Raw genomic sequence first — 21069 nt, forward strand, 5'->3', positions numbered from 1 at the left:
TCTGTCTCCAGGCAAGTCATTCCCAGGTTGAGAAAGTGGCTGCAAAGGTTCCATCCACAGTGTAGCTTGAAGGCTTGAACTTGATGCTAACAAGCTTGTTTGGCCCTCAGTAGGCACTTCATTTCTGCCTTTTGAGCTGACCCCAAACACACTGAGAGGCTTATGAGCATATCATTAGCAACTTTTAAATTAATGAAACAGGCACAAAAGATGGCTGAATCCCAACTTGGGGAGTGGGAGGAGGGGTCCCAGGGTCCCATGACAAAGGCATTGCTCTGAGGAGCCATGACTAAATGGAGGTGAAGAGAATTTGCTTTCTAAAGAGATGGGGGTGAGGGTCAGGGTCAGATCAAAGTATTTACACCCAGGCTAATGTCTATCTGGTTTGGCTTTGAAGCAATATGCAAATGGAGCTGGTTTGCAAAAACTTTCAAAGGCGAACAATTGTCCCATTTACAGTACTCCCCTCCCCCACCCCCTTACTGGAAAGAAATTAGCTTGTTCCCGTGGATAGGAATGTTATTCTCTTTGGTAGACTGGAACTTTCTGGAGGACCTGCAGTGAGCTCACACACTTGAATTCTTTGGGAGTGGCTAGCTGAAGTTCCTGTGATTGCTGCTGTCTTAGAGCAGAAACATAACTGGAGCAAAACCTATTTCCAGGTCAGCTTGTTGGTGCTATCTGCCACCTATATTCTGAAAGGAAATTTGAGTCTTGCTATGTAGTGGTCTTTGGACAGTGTGGTGTTTCCTGAGCAATTAGTGTTTAGCACGCTGTCCTCTGTTCACTCATTCCATGTGGCTGTACTATACAGCAGGGATTCTGAAACAATTCCATAATGTGGCCCACATCTTTGTAGAAAAAGGGTCTTAAAAGCTGCTTCCTACCCTCTATTCACATTCACACATCACTGTGGCAACTATATGCTTACATGGAAAAGCAACAAAGTATTTAATATATTTAGCTGTCCTTAAAGCTGTTTAGCATCTAGAAATAAAGAGAAGCCAACGCCAATTGACTAGCCGCTTCTACACAGTCTGCTCGCAGGTGATTGAGTGGACTGCTTGTGGTCACCAGATCTGGGAACTTCTGCTGTAAAGGAATCACTTCATACGCTGCCAGCATGCAGCCATTTCTGTGAGGCAAGTGCATTACCAGTGCATGCCACTTAGATGCTGGCTTAGGGTAGGAATGGAAGATGGGTATTACACCCCACTGAAACTGCAAGTGCTCCTTATATATGCAACATGTACCATCATTACTCAAGGCAGAATTTAGCCGGGTCACTGGGACTGTTACTCCTCATGTTCGTGGAATGTCATGGGGTTTTGGTCAAGTATTCAGAGACTTGGCTTGCTGTTTTGTGGGAAAGATGACAGCCCCGCCAGAAGTCTGTAGTAGCAGTGTTTCGTTAGCGACCCCTGCAGGGGTAGGTTGGATCAAAGGCATCTTGTTACTATTATTGCTTGTTTGGAATGCCTTAGTTTTCTTGGACAGAGTCCCATCCAACTATTGTGTAGTCCTGATCCTGCTTAGCTTGAGATGTAACAAGATCACTGCCCCTGAGGTGCTACAGTTGCTTGCTTTTATACTGATGTGAGCTTCTTTTTGACATATAAAGAAAAGGAGTATCTGTGGCACCTTAGAGACTAACTAATTTATTTGACCATAAGCTTTCGAGAGCTACAGCTCACTTCATCGGATGCATTCAGTGGAAAATACAGTGAGGAGATTTATATACACACAGAACATGAAAAAATGGGTGTTTATCATGCACACTGTAAGGAGAGTGATCACTTAAGATGAGCTATTGCCAGTAGGAGAGTGGGGTGTGGGGGGGGGGAGGGGGAGAAAACCTTTTGTAGTGATAATCAAGGTGGGCCATTTCCAGCAGTTAACAAGAACATCTGAGGAACGGGGAGGGAGGGAAGGAATAAACAAGGGGAAATAGTTTTACTTTGTGTAATGACTCAACCACTCCCAGTCTCTATTCAAGCCTAAGTTAATTGTATCCAGTTTGCAAATTAATTCCAATTCAGCAGTCTCTCGTTGGAGTCTGTTTTTGAAGTCTTTTGTTGAAGAATTGCCACTTTTAGGTCAGAAATCGAGTGACCAGAGAGATTGAAGTGTTCTCCGACTGGTTTATGAATGTTATAATTCTTGACATCTGATTTGTGTCCATTTATTCTTTTACGTAGAGACTGTCCAGTTTGACCAATGTACATGGCAGAGGGGCATTGCTGGCACATGATGGCATATATCACATTGGTAGATGTGCAGGTGAATGAGCCTCTGATAGTGTGGCTGATGTGATTAGGCCCTGTGATGGTGTCTCCTGAATAGATATGTGGACACAGTTGGCAACGGGCTTTGTTGCAAGGATAGGTTCCTGGGTTAGTGGTTCTGTTGTGTGGTTGCTGGTGAGTATTTGCTTCAGGTTGGGGGGCTGTCTGTAGGCAAGGACTGGCCTGTCTCCCAAGATTTGTGAGAGCGATGGGTCGTCCTTCAGGATAGGTTGTAGATCCTTGATGATGTGTTGGAGAGGTTTTAGTTGGGGGCTGAAGGTGACGGCTAGTGGCGTTCTGTTGTTTTCTTTGTTGGGCCTGTCCTGGAGTAGGCGACTTCTGGGTATTCTTCTGGCTCTGTCAATCTGTTTCTTCACTTCAGCAGGTGGGTATTGTAGTTGTAAGAATGCTTGATAGAGATCTTGTAGGTGTTTGTCTCTGTCTCAGGGGTTAGAGCAAATGCGGTTGTATCGTGAAGCAGGTCCTCAAGGAATCCATTTTGAAGCACTTGGAGGAGATGAAGGTGATCAGGAACAGTCGACATGGATTCACCAAGGGCAAGTCATGCCTGACCAGCCTGATTGCCTTTTATGAGGAGATAACTGGCTTTGTGGCTATGGGGAAAGTGGTGAACGTGACATACCTTGACTTTAGCAAAGCTTTTGATATGGTCTTCCGCAGTATTCTTGCCAGCAAGTTAAAGAAGTATGGATTGGATTAATGGACTGTAAGGTGGATGGAAAGCTGGCTAGATCATCGGGCTCAACGGGTAGTGATCAACGGCTTGATGTCTAGTTGGCAGCCGGTATCAAGTGAAGTTTTGTTTGGGACTGACTGGCTAAGCGGCAGTTCTTCAGAAAAGGACCTGGGGATTACAGTGGATGAGAATGTTGACTCATATTCAGTGGACTGAATATGAGGTCAACACTGTGCCCTTGTTGTCAAGAAGGCTAAGGGCATATTGGGCTGCATTAGTGGAAGCATTGCCAGAAGATCGAGGGAAGTGATTATTCCCCTCTATTCAGCACTGGTGAGGCCACATCTGGAGTATTGCGTCCAGTTTTGGGGGCCCCACTACAGAAGGGATGTCGACAAATTGGAGAGAGTTCAGCGGAGGGCAACGAAAAGGATTAGGGGGGTGGTACACATGATTTATGAGGAGAGGCTGAGGGAACTGGGCTTATTTAGTCTGCAGAAGAGAAGAGTGAGGGGGGATTTGATAGCACTGTTCAACTACCTGAAGGGGGTTTCCAAAGAGGATGGAGCTAGGCTGTTCTCAGTGGTGGCAGATGACAGAGCAAGAAGCAATGGTCTCAAGTTGCAGAGCGGGAGGTCTCGGTTGGATATTAGGAAACACTATTCCACTAGGAGGGTGGTGAAGTACTGGAATGGGTTACCTAGGGATGTGGAGGAATCTCCATCCTTAGGTTTTTAAGGCCCAGCTCGACAAAGCCCTGGCTTGGATGATTTAGTTGGTGTTGGTCCTGGTTTGAGCCAAAGCTATAAAAGGGGGTGGGACAGAAAAAACGGGGCTGCCAGTCATGAGAAATCCCCTAGTTACCACCTGAGCTAGAACTAACAAGGACTGTATGGGGAAAGGATTGGACCCAGACTAGAAAAGGAGTCTGGTCTGTGAAAGAAGCTTATTGGAACATCTCTGAGGGTGAGATTTACCTGTATTCAGTCTCTTAATGTATTAGGCTTAGACTTGCATGTTTTTGCTTTATTTATGCTTGGTGACTTACTTTGTTCTCTCTGTCACTTGAAACCACTTAAATCGGACTTTTTAGACTTAATAGAATCACTTTTGTTTATTAACAAACCCAGGGTAAGTGATTAATACCTGGGGAAGCAGAAAGCTGTGCATATCTCTCTATCAGTGTTATAGAGGGCGGACAATGTATGAGTTTACCTTGTATAAGCTTTATACAGAGTAAAACAGGTTTATTTGGGGTTTGGATCCCACTGGGAGCGGGGTGTCTGGGTGCTGGAGACAGGAGTACTTGCTGAGCTGTTTTCAGTTAAGGCTGCAACTTGGAGGCACGGTTCAGACCCTGGGTCTATGTTGCAGCAGGCTAGCATATCTGGCTCAACAAGACAGGGCTCCGGAGTCCCAAGCTGGCAAAGAAAATGGGCTCAGAGGTAGTTTCAGCACATCGGGTGACAGTCCCAAGGGGGGTCTCTGTGACTGAACCCGTCACAGTAGTGGATTCTCCATACTTAGAGGTTTTTAAGGCCCAGCTTGACAAAGCCCTGGCTGGGATGATTTAGTTGAGGTTGGTCCTGGTTTGAGCAGGGGGTTGGACTAGATGATCTCCTGAGGTATCTTCCAGCCCTAATCTTCTATGATGCAGCCCCATGCTCTAGGTGGCCCTAAGTCTGTTTGCCAGAAGCTGGGAATGGGCGACAGGGATTGGATCACTCGATCGCCAACCCTAATCTTCTATGATTCTATGCGGTCCCACTACAATGCTGTGGCAAAAAGGACTAATGAAATTGTAGGATGTATAAACAGGAGAAGGTAGTAGGAGCAAGGAGAGGTGATTTTACTCTGCATATGGCATTGTGTGCAACCAATGCTGGAATTCTGTGTACTGTTCTGGTGTTCACAAAGGATGTTGAAAACTATAAAGGTAGTGAGTAAGCCTCATATGTCTGGGCTATGAGCTGGGATCTAGCATGGGCTTGGGAAGTTAACGGCTTTCCTGATATGCTGCTGCATTTCTCACCTAAATCAGAATCCCCCAAAGTTACTCTTCTTGCTTTAATTTTAGCCTAGATTTCTGAAGCTGAACTTTAGAGCTGGAATGTGGGAGTTAGAGGAAAGCAACCTTTGTAGCTGGACAGATGCACTGTGGGGACTACCATGGAGTCAGTGTACTCCATGAGAAACATGCCTCTGCATGGGTACGTTAAAATCTTGTTAAAGCATCGTTTGGTCCCTCAACTCTGATACTATAAGTGTTTAGGAGAATGTCAGATTGAAGAGAGTGTTTCTTGTCTCTGTCAGGAGTTCCTTCTCGGCACGTAACAAATGGGCTAGGAATCTCTAATGGGAGGGATAACTTTGACCTGCGGGTTTTCGTTTGTGGTTCTGAGTGGCAAGGTCCATATTGTATGCTGGGCTGTGCTGGGGTGGCTGTTCGTTGGCATTTTAGCCCAGGGATGTTTTTAATGCACCCTAAGTAAATGCTGGCAGTTTTCAGGCTTATTGGAGACTCTTCTCTTGTCCTTTTGCAGAGTGTGTACATAAATAGGTTAGCATTTGCTTAGGGTCAGGCTGATCTATGTTTGAAAGCTATGTTGTGATTAAATTTATGGCAAGATTCTTGTGTAGTGGTGTCTTGCTTTCTTTACTCCAGAAGCCTGTTTTGACTAATTCAGAATCCAGAGGCGGCAGATGCTACCTTTGGACCCCAAAAGATTTAATTAGATGGGACTTCAGAAGAAGGGATTCTTGTTTGGTGTGACTCAATCAAAAAACTTATTTCAAAACTAATTGCCATCTGTGTAGGAAGAAATCTGCCAAGTTTGCTTTGTTTTCCCATGAGTTTGTTGTGACTGCAACATTATTTAGCACTAGTTTCATCAGTAAACACCCTTTGAGATGGGTGTTTTACTTCTGAAAACTATCCAGCCAAGTAAGAACTTCAGACTTATTTCTAACTTTACTTAAACAGAAACTGCCTTGCTTCTAATATAAGGTAGGGTGGATAAAATCAATTAAAAATCAATAAAATCTGACCTCATTTAAATTAGATTTTTTATTTAAATTAAATACAGGGTGTTTTTAAAATAAACTTGCTTAAAATTAAATTTGAAATTAAGCAACCTATGTTAAGGCCTCAACTTACTATAATCTATTGCAGACATTTAAATTAAATTAAAAAATAACATGCTTCCAAGTTTAAAAGAGTCAAGCCACTTAACTGGTGGAAGTCACTAGCTAATCCTGGAATCTGAGTTTTAAGTGCTTAACCAATTTTTAACTGTGCTCCTGCAGGTGCAAAGACACAATTTTCTTCATTTCAGTTCATTCAACTAGTTCAGTTCAGTGACTAGCTTGTTCACAGTCAAGAAAAAGCAATTTGGAGTTGAAAAAGGAGGAGTGCTTGTTTTTCCTCTTTCAATCCATGAATAAAAACTTCATGTGAGAGGATGAGATCTCATCTAAAATCTTGAAGGATGCACATGGTAACCAGAAAGAATCAAAAAAAGAAAAAGGAGTACTTGTGGCACCTTAGAGACTAACAAATTTGTTTGAGCTTGTTAGTCTCTAAGGTGCCACAAGTACTCCGTTTCTTTTTGCGAATACAGACTAACACAGTTGCTACTCTGAAACCAGAAAGAATCAGTTCACTAACTACAATAATACTTCCTCTGTTTAATAAATCAGGTAGTTTTGAATGCAAAACATATTTTGATAGTTTTTTAAATGTATCCAACACACTTAAGGTAGTTTTATTTACTTTAAAAAAAAAAAAGCTGATTTGTGCACTTACAATTGAATTTGAATTTCCATCCAAATAGTTTAACACAAATCAAGTAAAAAATTAATCTCAGTAAATAAGAAATGCATCATTCACCATTTTCTAACCATACAAAATGTAAAAAATAAGAATCTGCATAGATGTAAGTTAAGCTATATAAATGTGCATAGATGTAGTGTATTCTCCTGGTTAGCAAAAAGAAGCATCAAATTTAGTGTAAAATTCTATATTTAGTTGCAAATCAATATGTTTTAATGATTATCAACCAAGGAGAACCACCCTTTATTTAGGAAAAGAACTAAAGTACAAATGCAAAACATGATTAAAATTAGTGATTTAAATCAGGGTTTCCTGCTTGCTTATTTAAGTCATGATTAAAATTGATCTGAATTGCTTTGATGTAAATCAAAGCGCCCTGGTTTAATGGGGCAGTACAGTGCCTGTCCATTTGCCCAGAGGGGGAAAACTGAGCCTAAAAGCCCAGCATTCTGACTTTGTTTATGTCTATACAGCTCACAGAAGCGAGCTTCCCAGCCTGGGTCAACAGACTGGCTCTAAAGCCTGGGCGTGGGGTAGACTTCAGATCCCAGGCTCCAGCCCCAAATGCAACTTCAAAGTGATGTCTACACAACTAATTTTAAAGCACTAGCATGAGCCCTGCTAGCTCAGGTGTGCCAGCTCAGGCTGGGAGGCTACGCTGCATAGACATACCCTTGAGGCAGGCTTGGGAGTTCCTAGAAATTCTCCCGCCAAAACGCACCATCTGTTTCTGCTGTGGTTTAAGGTTTAGGTATTTTTATAGCTAACCTATGAAGATTTTGTCTGCAAAGTGGAGGTCCTGGGAAGGGAGGAAAACCAAACTATTTTTACTGTCACAAATATGGCCTGCCATGTTTATTTTAGTCTCTGGAGTCACTCAGGCCAATGTGAGGTTTTTATATTCTCCTACTGTTACAACAATATGCTAAATATATATTATAAAAACACTGGGAATCAGAAGAAAATATTTGCCACTTATGGAAGCTGAGGTACTGTGTCCTGTTGTAGCGAAGAGCCCGGGAAGGAGACTGCAGGAGGGTTCAGTAATTAAATGATACTTTTGCATTCTTCTGTGTTGTGTGTAGCACTCTCATGTCCCTGGCTCATTAAGGGCCCCTCTGCTAGGCAGCTGGCCTTGATGTCAGTTATGCTCTGTATATGTGCATTTCCATGGCGCGCTCCTCCCTGCAGAGAAGGGACTGCAGTGATAGACGCTGCAGTAGGACTTAAAAATCCATTTGCTAGTGACAAGTAAGTAAACTTTCCCTAGTGCATAGAGAAAGGGTGGAGCTTGGCTATCACTTCCGCAGAATTTAAACTTTCACTTTTAAAGTTCCTAGTTCTGATTGCAAAGAAAAATGTCCAAATGTGATCTGATGTTGTGCTGTCTCCCTGAGTCTCCACACATTTCAGTGTCTCTGCTGCAGCTCAGAGCTTTGCCAGACAGCAGGAGAGTTAATCTATTTAATTGCTGCTATTGAGAACCCTGCAGGCAGCGTGAAAGTGACTATCAGGTCAATTTTACCCTGCTGCTTGGCTAAGTTGGGAGGACTCAGAAACAGATCTCCTAGGTATTGCCTTTGGACATCACTGGTTAGGGATTTTCCTTCATGTGTTTTGGCCTGGCAAGTGGTATCTTGTAAATTTAAGGATTATACTGCCGCTCTCAAATGCTCTCCAAATTTCCTTTTAACACTTGGATCCTGGCAACTACAGGTCTGCTCTTAGTATTGCAGTAGTGCCAAGGGATCCATAAGATCAGGACTTCACTGTGCAGATATGGAACAAAGATGGTCCCTGCCCCATGGAGCTTACAATCGAAACTGCATTGTTGCAAGATGAACCATCAACCCAACTAACATTACGTCTGTGCAGAACACTTCTTCATGAAAGAACCGAGATGTGAGCAGACTGAGGCTATGTCTACACTACAGCCGATGTTGGCAAACTTTAGGGGTGTGAATAGTCTCCTGCCGACAGCTTCTGCCACTTGTAGAGGTGGGTTGTTTATGCTTATGGGGGAACTGTAATGATGCTGCCGTTGGTGGGACACAACTGAGAGTATCAATTCAGGACAAATTGCTCAGGGCAGTCACGGCCCAAGGCTGGGTGTCCATTATTATTAAGGCATGCCAAACCAGCCAAACAGAGAAAACTTTGGTTTTACCCCACTGGCTAACCATAAGTCACACAAGCAATTCCCTTAGATAGTCCAGTTTCCCAGTATCATCACCAGTGCCACTCATTATGGGGATGATTGGTTATGAAAACGGATACCCCAGTAAAAGAAAAAAGAGTTCTCCTGATCCCAAAGGTCCGAGCCCCAGACCCAGCTCAAATGATAACTTAGATCTTACCCAAAATACACGCTTATAGACCATTCTTATTAACTAAACTAAAATTTATTAAAGTAAAGAGAGAGAGAGTTGGTTGAAAGATCAATATACATACAGATTTGAGTTCAATTTCTTGAGGTCCAGTTACATAGTAGAGATGGTGAGTTTGTAGTTGCCAAAAGTTTTTAGAAATAGTCCATAGGTTATAGTCCAATGTCCATATTCAGGGTGACTCCAGTCAGTGACTGGGGATCTCAATTCTTATGGCTTAGGGTTTCCCCTTCTTGAAACCCAAAGCAGATCTGAGATGAAGAAGGATGGTGTCCCAGGATCTTTATACATTTCCAGCAGCCTCTTGGCCTGAGAAAACAATAGGTATAACTTTCCATCTCCCAAACATCATGGCAATTAGCACAGGATAATTTATCCATTAAACAGGTCAGATACAGGTTACCACAACCTTCAAAGAGAAACATAGACAATAATACTATTTCACTCAAGTGTCTTCCTAAATGTTAATACTCATTTTTTGATCTTTGAATCAAAGTCATAGTAATAGACAAGACTTGTTTACTTACATCACAAGACCTGAACAAACAGCTACCCTTCTATCTCTAACAATGCAGGCTTGCATTTCAAAGCTCTATTCATTCACATAGCTTCCTAAAAGGTATTTAAAGTTCGGCCATGGGTCATGTCAGACTGTGAGTTAATTAACTCTTTCATCATCTGGACCCATGGAAAAGAAGCCCTTGAGGAATTCCACCATGATTTCAACAATTTCCAGCCCACCATCAACCTCAGCCTAGACCAATCCACACAAGCGGTCCATTTCCTGGACACTACTGTGCTAATAAGCGATGGTCACATAAACACCACCCTATACTGGAAACCTACTGACCACTATACTTACCTACATGCCTCCAGCTTCCATCCAGGACACGCCACACGATCCATTGTCTACAGCCAAGCTCTAAGATACAACTGCATTTGCTCCAACCCCTCAGAGAGAGACAAACACCTACAAGATCTCTATCCAGCATTCTTACAACTACAATACCCACCTGCTGAAGTGAAAAAACAGATTGACAGAGCCAGAAGAGTATCCAGAATTCACTTATTACAGGACAGGCTCAACAAAGAAAATAATAGAACGCCACTAGCTGTCACCTGCACATCTACCAATGTGATATATGCCTTCATGTGCCAGCAATGCCCCTCTGCCATGTACATTGGCCACACCGAACAGTCTCTACACAAAAGAATAAATGGACACAAATCTGACATCAGGAATCATAACATTCAAAAGCCGGTAGGAGAACACTTCAGCCTCTCTGGCCACTCAGTAAAAGACTTAAGGGTGGCAATTCTGCAACAGAAAACCTTCAAAAACAGACTCCAAGGAGAAACTGCTGAGGTTGAATTAATATGCAAACTAGATACCTTTAACTTGGGGATGAATAGAGATTGGGAGTGGCTGGGTCATTACACATATTGAATCTATTTCCCCATGTTAAGTATCCTCACACCTTCTTGTCAACTGTCTAAATGAGCCATCTTGATTATCACTACAAAAGTTTTTTTTTTCTCCTGCTGATAATAGCTCATCTTAATTAATTAGCCTCTTACAGTTTGTATGGCAACTTCCACCTTCTGTGTGTGTGTATATATATCTATATCTTCTTACTATATGTTCCATTCAGTGCATCCGATGAAGTGGGTTGTAGCCCACGAAAGTTTATGCTCTAATAAATTTGTTAGCCTCTAAGGTGCCACAAGTACTCCTGGGTTTTTTTGCGGATACAGACTAACGCAGCTGCTACTCTGAAACTTAACTCCTTCTGGCTCTGTGTCACCTTTTAATGAGATTATATTACACTCAGAACCTCACAGGAGAGCTCTCACCTGTCAGCATAGAGCATCTTCACCAGATGTGCTGCAGCAGCACTGCTGTGTTGGTACAGTTGCACTGCTCCAGCGCTGTATGTATAGACATAGTGTGCACCTAGATTTTTATTCTTGTGCCTTTAATACTAGCCTAGAGCTTGAAGAGTAGAGACTTTGTGGTAACGATTGCAGGACTGGAAGTCTTTCAGCTTGGTTAATCTGTCTGCAGAAGTCTGGCCTCCAGAAATGTGTAAGGCTACCAGGCTCCAAGTGTTTGTTCTTTAACAGATTAGATTAATATTTATGGTTGGCTCCAAATTAATCTGCTGTGTGTTTTGGATTAAGGAGGTCTGGTCTTAATTGTAAATATTATTGCTTATGTAGTGTGAAGTGCCTATAGGAGCCCACATTCCTAAAGTTAAACTGCATTCAGCTGTATGTCTACTTTGCAATAACATAGCAGCATGCATGTAGTGAAGAGCAGAACTTGTTCCGAGCACTGTATTCCCAATGTGATGGGAATGGGATGGGAAACTGACCACCAGTTTGGATACCTTGTCTGCTCGCAAATTTACCCGTTCTCGTAACCTTGCATTGCACTGAGCGTTTGAGCCTGTCCACTGCTTTCAGGGATTCTTTGAAGCCTGTCCTTATTCAGCCTACTAGGCAAGTGTCATTTCTTGGGGGCAGGTGAGAGTTGTCATGGAACAGTGGAAGTTTGGTGTCAGCATGAATTGAAGCAGGGCTGGATTAAGATAATCTGCGATGCTAGACATGCTCCCATATAGTGGTGCTGTAGCTTTGACTCCTGCCACACCCTCTCTTTAGGGTGGTGGTGGCAGCAAGGGTCACCAGCACAAACTTCTGCTCCCTCTTCTTCCTCCTCCTCCGCGCGCCCCCCCCCCCCCCCCCCCCCCGCCCTCATAGCTCCCTGTCTTCAGGCAGATGGGGGTCCAGGCCAGGATTTGGAAAGCTTCAACTTTCCCCACACACATACCAGCAGACAACCTTCACTGCCCCAAATAGAGGGGTGCTCTCTGCTGGGGTGGATGGTGGTTAGCCCCTCATGGCTGCAGCAGTGGTGAGTTGGGGACAGGACAAACTGGCCTGAATGGAGACAAACTGAGGCTTCATATTTTATTCTTGTCCACCCAAAGAGCTGCAGCAGGGCAACACCCTCTTCCAGGCCAGCACCCAATTGCAGATGTGGAGTGGCAGATCTCCAGGAGGTAGGGGAAGGATGTCCTGTTGCTTGGCTCTGGAACAGACTAATGCATCTCCCTATGGGCTCTAGGCTGTATGTGATGTGAGGCACTTGCTTTACCCCTCCAGCGTCAGGTGCAGCTGCTGCTCTCGGTCTCCCCCTGCTGTAGAGTAATGTAAGCCTCTGTCCAAAGTCCTCCCTTTCTGGGTAAAACAAGTCTCGAAAGCAAACTGCTCCAGTAAAACGGTCCTTCCCCCAGCTCCTCACTCCCTGGGCTGCAGCCTTCAGGAGTTCACCTCTTGTGGTGTAGGGTGGTAAGCATAGTTCCTGTGGGAGAGTCCATGCCCTCCCTCTACCACAGCCTCCAGCCCGAAGGCCCGAACAGGGAAGTGGGCAGCCACTTCAGCCTCAGATGTTTGCCTGCTCTTCCCTCAGACCTACTTCTTGTGCTTGTCTCTTGGGCACAGGAGGTCTGCCAGTGGTGGCTAAACCCCAGACCCTCCCAGGTTCCTTCCCTGGCTCATTCCAATCCCTGGAGATTCTGGCAGCAGGCTGCTGCTCCCTCCCAGTGTCTCATCCTGCGCAGCAAAAGGAAGCACTACTTGCTTCCCCACCAAGCATTGTTTGCAGCCCACGGCTGCCAGTCCCTGCATAACAGCAGTCCCCCAAATGCCTGTCCTGAAAGAGCCAAGACCCAGTAACAAGTGGTGGGCCTGGGCCTGCCCTTAGAGACAGCACGTCCTGCTGTAGGGACTCCAGAAACTGGGGCAGAAGCCCAGTTTATGGTGGTCTGGAAGCAGCTGGAATTGATGCCTGTGCAGTCATGGCAGAATAAACAGGCTTCCAGGGGGCCTCAGTGAGTAGGTCTGTGGCTCTCCTGAAGCCACTGGATGCTCTGCTTTGTGAAGAGTGACTGTTCAGACATTTGGATTATATTGGGGCTATTGAGAGGCAAAATGTCAACTAGCTTGCTATGGACTGAGAATGACTTGGGTTGCCTGGTGAGGCTGGTAGCACTGAAGTATTTAATCCTAAAGGGCCTCACCTTTTCTTTCAGCAGCATAGTTCCCTAAATGCAAGTGCTGAGAGCTCTTGAGGCAGTTCCTAGTCCAATGGTCCCAGGGCACAGGGAGACCTTTCCTGACCTTCAGGAGCGCTGAGACAACACTTAATTTATGCATAGTTAATTTATAGAAAGTTCCTGATTAAATTTCCTCCAGTAGCCCCAAAACCACAGTCTCACATCAGCCAGCTAATCGAATTCTGCTAACTGACTAATGAGTCTGTCTCCTCCTCCCCCCCCCCCACCCCCCCGCCCCAGTAAAGTCATCTCTCTAATGAACTTATCAATTATGCAAGAGAAGTGCAGTCGAGGGCTGACTGGGAAAGCTGTCCTGTGAACAAGTTGTATCTCTAGTATTGAGATTAATATCTGATTCTAGGGTTTTGTGTGAATGAACTGGGAGCCTGCTTGTTAAGCCTGCTGCTGTGATTGGACTGCTTCTTCCAGACTTGAAAATGAATCCAAGGCTGGGAATTAGTAAGATGGGCTATGCACCCTTTGTGCCTGACTTCTGCAGCTTGTACAACTGGGTGTACAAGGTTGCACGTAGACCCATTCACTGGCATCATCTTCCTCTAGGATCTTCTGCTTGCTCATATTCCAGGTAGGGAGAAACATGTATCTGCATGGCCGAAACACAACAGCTAGCCCACTTCAGGTAATGCCTTTGTTAGGCCACGTCTACATTGCTGCAGTCGATGCAGCTGGGGGTCGATATAGCGGGTCTTCACTAGAGCGTTCTCCAGTACTCCACCAGAATGAGAGGCATAAGGTAAGTCAATGGGAGCATGTCTCTCGTTGACTCAGCGCAGTGTACTCTGCAGCAAGTTGACCTAAACGACGTCGACTCCAGCTACATTACGCACGTAGTTCGAGTAGTACAACTTAGGTCAATTTACCCTGGTACTATTGACAAGGCCTTAATGTCACTTTACAAGAAAGCAAGTATCAAAAGTATCTGGGTGTAAGGGAGCAATTGTCTTTAAAGGGCACCAACTTGAAATCTAGTTAATCTTTTTTTAATGGTCAAAAATAGTTAAATGTTCTCCCCGTGTTTCTGAACACTCAATACCAGTTCGAGGTTTTATAGTTTTCCTTGCCCTGGCTGCTGTGTGAAAGACCTACACAAAGGGGAAAAGACTGCAGACTATCTCCAGAGTTAACAAACTGAAAAAAGAGAGCTGTTTCTCTGCTCTCTTTTAGTCACAGGAAACTTGGGTGCTATTTGTCAAAATGTTTTAGGCAGGAGTGTGCTGTTTAAGGTCTCCACCCTTCAGAGCTGGATGGAGAATAACAAAGCAGATACAAATGTTGAGATGCTGTGAATTTCTGACTTTTCTTGTCAAGAATCTAAACTGCAGCTCCAAAGCTGCTACAGACTCAGGTTCATCTAGCTGCTAGGGTGCCTCTGGAAGGTGGGATGGGGAGAGAACTTGTAAGCTGGCCTGCTGGAGTGGGCTGCTCTGCAGCTGGCCTTCTTGCTTTCCCAGCTGTTGGGCAAATTGGCCCCTTCATGCTGAGATGCCTTCGCACCCTCCTTGGGAGGGGTGTGATTTTTCACGCTTATCTCCTTTTGTTCAAGGGTGTGGTTGAACAGTGCAGAAATTAACTTCACACTAGCAGCTGGAGAGTGGAGAGACTGTCTGCAGGGATTTTTAAACAGGTATGTAGGGAAAAGAATGATCAAAAGGGGGGGAATGACATTTAAACTCTCATTGTAACTTCTTGGCAGGGACATGAGAGCCACACAAAAGGCAGCTGTTCAAGAGCCTACCAGGCCCCCTGGAATAAATCCACTTCAGCAGCTCTTCCAGCCTGATGGAAAGGAAGTTTGTTTGGCACACTTGTGACCTGGAATTGCTTAACTTTTTGTAAGCTGGGCCTGCTCCTTCCCCTTAAATCTCTTCTGCATCAGTTGATAAGCAGTTTCTCTTTTCTGTCAGGGAAAATGCTGCAGAAAGAAATGCCAGGAATGCAGACAGCAGGTGGGGACTGACAGATGTGCTTATCAATCATGACAGACTTGGTCACAGAGTGGTTTATTTATTTAAATAGCTACTGTTTGCCTCTGGCACAGTCTATACGGGGCCTCTCAGTCCTTTTTTAGCATATACTGGGGTTCAAGAATGAAAGGCCCTGTATTGCTGTGCCTCCCATCTGAGGGTGAGCTTCCAGGCTTCACCTACTAAAGGAGACTAAGTGAAATGGAGGATTTGGTGAGTGTACTTCTGCCTTGGCTCAGCCTGTGTCCAGCAAACCTCTCACACCATACCTGTCACATCTTAATAGCATGTTTATTTGAAAGCAAATAACGTGGTAGATGTTGGAAGCAGGTTATGGGAAAGATTTGCCTTCCAGAGCAGCAGTGTAGGAGGAAAGAAAATTTTGTTGTGAAGCAAATTACAGTTCAGTGAACTAAGCTCACTGGACTATCTTTGTCAGTTAAAACACTTTCACAGTGGTTAGCAATCCCAAGTACATTTTTTCTACAAGGTGCCCTGTTTTTCAGTGATAGAATCATAGAATATCAGGTAATTAGTTAAATTACATCCAAAGTTCCCATCCGGGGGCAGCCCAGCACAGTCACTTGCACCCCAGTGATTATTTGCCAATTCTTGGGGCTTCCACCACAGGAGGAGTCAATCATTACACTAGGAGAGTCTCTAGGTGCTTCCACTTGCCTTTTCAGGGGGAGGAGGTGAGAGGGGGGGATCTCCTCCCCCACCCCGACAGCTCTGTCTTGTAAGGAGATGCCCACTATGCTACCTTTTAGGATCTGGAGCCTAAATCAGCAAGCTTCTGCACTGGGCACTGCCAAAGGTGCGACAACTAAATAACTCGGGTCCAAATTGTGATCTCTGGGAGGGGGAGAATTCCAGCTATCCAGTTGCCCAATCCCTAGGTTTCACTGTAAGGAAGGCGAAAAAACCCAGCTAGCTGTAGCCAGTCTGGTGGTATGAGGAAAAATTCTTTCCAGCCTCAACACAGTGACTAGCATAGCCAACAACAACCTAGATGAGGGAGGATGCGTTTACTGCTGGAAACCAGCAAACAGGAAGTGGCCCTGAGCAGATGGTTCAATATCTTGTGCCTACCCTGGAAGTCCAGTGGGGGCTGGAAACTTTGTGGGACTGTCCTGTCCTGTCCTGTCCTTTTTGTCTTCTCCCATCGTGGAAACCACCAAAACACACCCTTTTCTAGGTTCGGGGGCCCTCTTACAAGTGGAACAAAGCTAAAGGGGGAGGGATAGCTCAGTGGTTTGAGCATTGGCCTGCTAAACCCAGGGTTGTGAGTTCAATCCTTGAGGGGGCCATTTAGGGATCTGGGGCAAAAGTTGGGGATTGGTCCTGCTTTGAGCAGGGGGTTGGACTAGATGACCTCCTGAGGTCCCTTCCAACCCTGAGATTCTATGATAAAGGACAAGTGACTCTAGAAACTTTATTTGAGCATAAGCTTTTGCGAGCTAAAGCTCACTTCATCGGATGCATTCAGTGGAAAATACAGTGGGGAGATTTATATACATAGAGAACATGAAACAATGGGTGTTACCATACACACTGTAAGGAGAGTGATCAGGTAAGGTGAGCTATTACCAGCAGGAGAGCGGGGCGTGGGGGGACACCTTTTGTAGGGATAATCAAGGTGGGCCATTTCCAGCAGTTGACAAGAACATCTGAGGAGCAGTGGGGGCGGGGGGGGGGGAAGGAGGGGAAACCTGTAAACATGGGGAAATAGTTTTACTTTGTGTGATGATCCATCCACTCCCAGTCTTTATTCAAGCCTAAGTTAATTGTACCCAGTTTGCAAATTAATTCCAATTCAGCAGGAATTCATGAATGCGGGTCACTAGTGCAAAGCGAGTGCAAACCAGTGCAGTAGGGGTCTGACCCTGTGCCTGTCGGCATCCATGGTCATGCTCCCAATGACTTCAGTGGAGCAGGAGCAGGCCCGGAATGCAGCAGGCACAGGGTGACGGAGAAGTGGGCACAAGGGGACTGCTCACATGCACAAGTGTCAGGATCCGAGCAAGGCAGGGTGCAAGGCTGCGGAGGATCAGGTCCAGGGAGAGTGCGGGAGTGTCTCTCCCATGTCCCCAAAGATTCATTCCTTCTGCCCTCTTGTGTCCGCTGGAGCCTGGGATCAGAAACCTGTAATTCGTTACTGTGCCATGGCCTCTCCCTTTGTACCGAGTTCTCCCACTCAGCCAGTGCGTGCGTCTGGAACTCTCCACTCAGTGGATGCTAGAACTGGCCGTTCATCTCTCCCATGGGCCTGTATGAATTCTGCCTATCAAATATTCCAGAAAGACCAGTAGGATGGTGGGTGGTAGCATATCCTGGAAGCTGATGAGAAGCTGCATATGTCCGACTGTTCCTCAGATGTTCTTGTCAACTGCTGGAAATGGCCCACCTTGATTATCACTACAAAAGGTCCCCCCCCGCCCCCCCGCTTTCCTGCTGGTAATAGCTCACCTTACCTGATCGCTCTCGTTACAGTGTGTATGGTAACACCCATTGTTTCATGTTCTCTATGTGTATAAATCTCCCCACTGTATTTTCCACTGAATGCATCTGATGAAGTGAGCTGTAGCTCACAAAAGCTTATGCTCAAATAAATTTTAGTCTCTAAGGTGCCGCAAATACTCCTTTTCTTTTTGTGACTACAGACTAACACCGTTGCTACTCTGAAATCAGGAAACTTTGTTTCCACTCAACGTCCACTCTGACTTACTTGCTGGTACTAGACCCTGAATGAGTCTCTGATCAAAGTGAAGCCCTGTAAAACTAAACTTCTAGACAAGCCAGAGTGGCCCACAGACTTGCAGATGAAGTGACTAGAAGAATTCTCCCTTTTAGATGATTTTCTACATGTAGGCCACTTCAGCCTGTCCGGACAGAAGTCCCTCCTGAGTACTTCCTGCAGTCTTGGAAGGAAACTTGACTATCTTTTGAAAGCCATCAATGTCTGTAGAACTGAAAGGGGCACTGATAACTTGAAATCTAGTCTTTGTTATTTAAAAACTGTTCAAGGTAGTTTTTCACCACACCTGTTCAGAGTCCCTCTACCAATTTTTGTGGCTTTGCAATTGCATTTTTTTTTTTTTTGTAAAAACATCTCATTTGTGGCTGTGTGGAAGACCTGTAGAACAGAGGAGACTAATTTTCCCATGCAGCAGGGGAAGCAAGGAACATGAGTAAACAAAGTACTGTCAAATGCAGCATATTAAGACAAGGACAAAAGATAGCAAGTGTAGCAGCAGATCAAAAGCATTTTCAGGGCTCTGATTTGTTTGAGATGGTGACCCTGCAAACTTTCATTTGAAAAAGTTTCTATCCCTTAAGATTGCCAAGAGCTTTTCAAAAGTGCCCTTGTGCAGCTCTACCCTTGAGTCTGCAGGCTGGCTGCTCTAGGGTTTCTGTTCAGAGCCGCTGCCCAGTGTCTTATGGAGCACAGTTGGGCAGCAATTTAAAAAGTAAGGATAATCATACTGTCATTTGCCCTGATACCCACGTTACCCATTATATTCCATGCCCTGCTCAAAGTTGTCAATCAGCAGCAGAAGGAAATGAACAAAACTGCTCAGTTTCACAACTGCTGTGGCCAGTAGCGACACTGCAGAATCATCAGTTTCACTGTACTGCTGCTAGGGAAAGTGCTGAAGATGAGCAGAGGCACCCACACAGAGCTATTTTCAAGACAAGATCCATCAAATGGAAGTTGGGAAGTGGAGCAGCGGTTGCTGTTCCAGCAGCCAGAAAGGGCCACCTGTTCAGAGGTTTAGCTATAGCTGCCAGGCAGGGCCCAGAGATTATACTCAGCATCAGATTGGAATCTAGGCCTCTCACCAGGGTGTTGATTGCTCCCTAGAGCTCCCTAGTGGGAGCTGTTCCATTGGCTTCTGATTAATAAGTCATTGTCATAGAGTGTAAGGCCAGAAAGGACCACCAGATCATCTAGTCTGACCTCCTGTATATCACAGACCACCAACACTAGCCCTCACATGCTACACTCAATAACTGAAACGAGACCATGGTATAACAGACCACAGGAGATTGTGCCAGAGGCAGGGAATAGGAAGGACTGAAGTACACCAGTGTCAAAGGCCACTGCAGTGGCTGGGAAATAATTGAATTGTCTGGTAAACTTTTCAATCCTGTTCTTAAACTACTTTGCAAATGATCAGTGTTAGAGCTTATCACGGAGTGTGGGGGAGTCAGGGCCCTGCACTTCCCACTTCCTGCAATTCACTGTGACTCTCAGACAGCCAGTAAAACAGAGAGTTTATTAGGCGACAGGAACACAGTCTAAAACAGAGCTTGCGGGTACAGAAAACAGGACCCCTCAGTCAGATCCCTCTTGGGAGGTGGGAAGCCCAGACCCAGGTTCTGGGCCTCCCCCCATCTCCCCAGCCAGCTCCAAACTGAAACCCTTTCCGACTGCCTCACCCAGCCACATGCCGGCCCCTCCTCCAGCCTTTGTCCAGTTTCCCAGGCAGAAGGTGTCACCTGGCCCCAACCTCTGGCTCAGGTTACAAAGGACAGCTGCCATCATTTACGTGCTGGCAGTCAAGTATCATCCCTCAGTGAAGTCACACCCTTATTTCCCATCACCATCTAGTACTGGTGCAGTACCCCAAGGAAACAGAGGCACTCTGTGTGTTAGCAGAAAACCGTAAACTAATAAAACTCTCATGAACATTACCAGGTGACTATGCCCTACTCTGTCACAAAGCTCCCTCGAAGGCCTCCTGTATATAACGCTGAGGTCAGGGGGCCTAGTTAAGTTAATGTAGACAGAACCTAATCCTGTTGCTCTAATGGGTTAAACTCTGAACAGTCCAAAGTTTGACCTTGGCTACACTATGGTGTCGTGGCTCAGTTATTGAAATAGATACAGAAGTTTTATCTTCTGATTGCAATTTGTATTAGAGGGGAAGCTGGTAGCACCACTTGTAATTAAGTTTGTCCAGCACTTCTCATTTAAGACCTTGCTTTCTGTTGCTTCTAACTTTGCAAACTGTAACTGTTAGGGCTGGAATTTCCTCTGCTGGGTGTCTGCCTCTTGCTTAGTTTGTTTCAGCAAATACTGTTCAGCCATTTCCAAGAATTAGGGAAAAATACATTATTTTGCCCATGCTTTAAAAAAATAAAGTCTTACAACAGTTTTGTGGAGAAGCTGTAGCACCTTCATGTTTGAAATTTGGCAGTTGGATTGCCCTGGTATCAGGGATCCGTCTTTTGCCAGCGTCACAAAAACTCACCCAAATTTGGCCAAGTTATAAGCATCTGAAAAATTTGAGTTTGTACATGCTCGTCATAGACTTGTTAGTAAGGCAGCTAAATTCTCCAGCAATTCCATCTGCACTGGAAATTCTCCAGGCTGGGGGTGCAGAGCAACTTTCCCTCAGTTGCTGCTCATGGCAGCTGGGGGCTGTTCTGGCACCATGCACTGAACTGAGAGCAGGGAGCTTCTCTCATGTGCTCTCAGTGCTCGTAGAGCTGGTGCCCAGGTAGCATGGAGGAGGAAACAGCCTCATTTGAATGTAGAGAGGGCAGGAGCAAGATTGACGGCAGTGAAGGGGAATGAATTGTGACAAAGGGGTGCAGGTTGTTAAAAGCAGGCAGCAGGTGGCTACTGCAGCAAGTTGCACGGGCAACCTTAATTCTGGCATTTCTGAACTTTTGAGTGCTTGACTTTGCAATCTTAAGGTCTGCTTTCAGTGGTTGTTGTATTAGATCTGAGTATGTCCTTGTGAGAATGCTTT

The 21069-nt window shown here is 45.1% G+C and overlaps 1 protein-coding gene across 2 annotated transcripts in view; it reads left to right on the forward strand.

The window, feature by feature from the left end:
• The window catches only part of DAG1 (dystroglycan 1), a 110705-nt gene that overhangs the window by 22747 nt on the left and 66889 nt on the right, over nt 1–21069 (forward strand). The window contains exon 1 of one of the 2 annotated variants that reach the window (XM_077822171.1): nt 14881–14967. The exons of the other annotated variant lie outside the window; for it this stretch is intronic. The gene's annotated coding sequence lies outside the window, so the exon portion shown is untranslated. Of the gene's footprint in view, nt 1–14880; nt 14968–21069 lie in introns of those variants that run through there. 2 annotated transcript variants of the gene reach the window in all.

The sequence above is a fragment of the Eretmochelys imbricata genome, chromosome 7 (genome assembly GCF_965152235.1).
Source record: "Eretmochelys imbricata isolate rEreImb1 chromosome 7, rEreImb1.hap1, whole genome shotgun sequence".
Lineage (NCBI taxonomy): Eukaryota > Metazoa > Chordata > Testudines > Cheloniidae > Eretmochelys > Eretmochelys imbricata.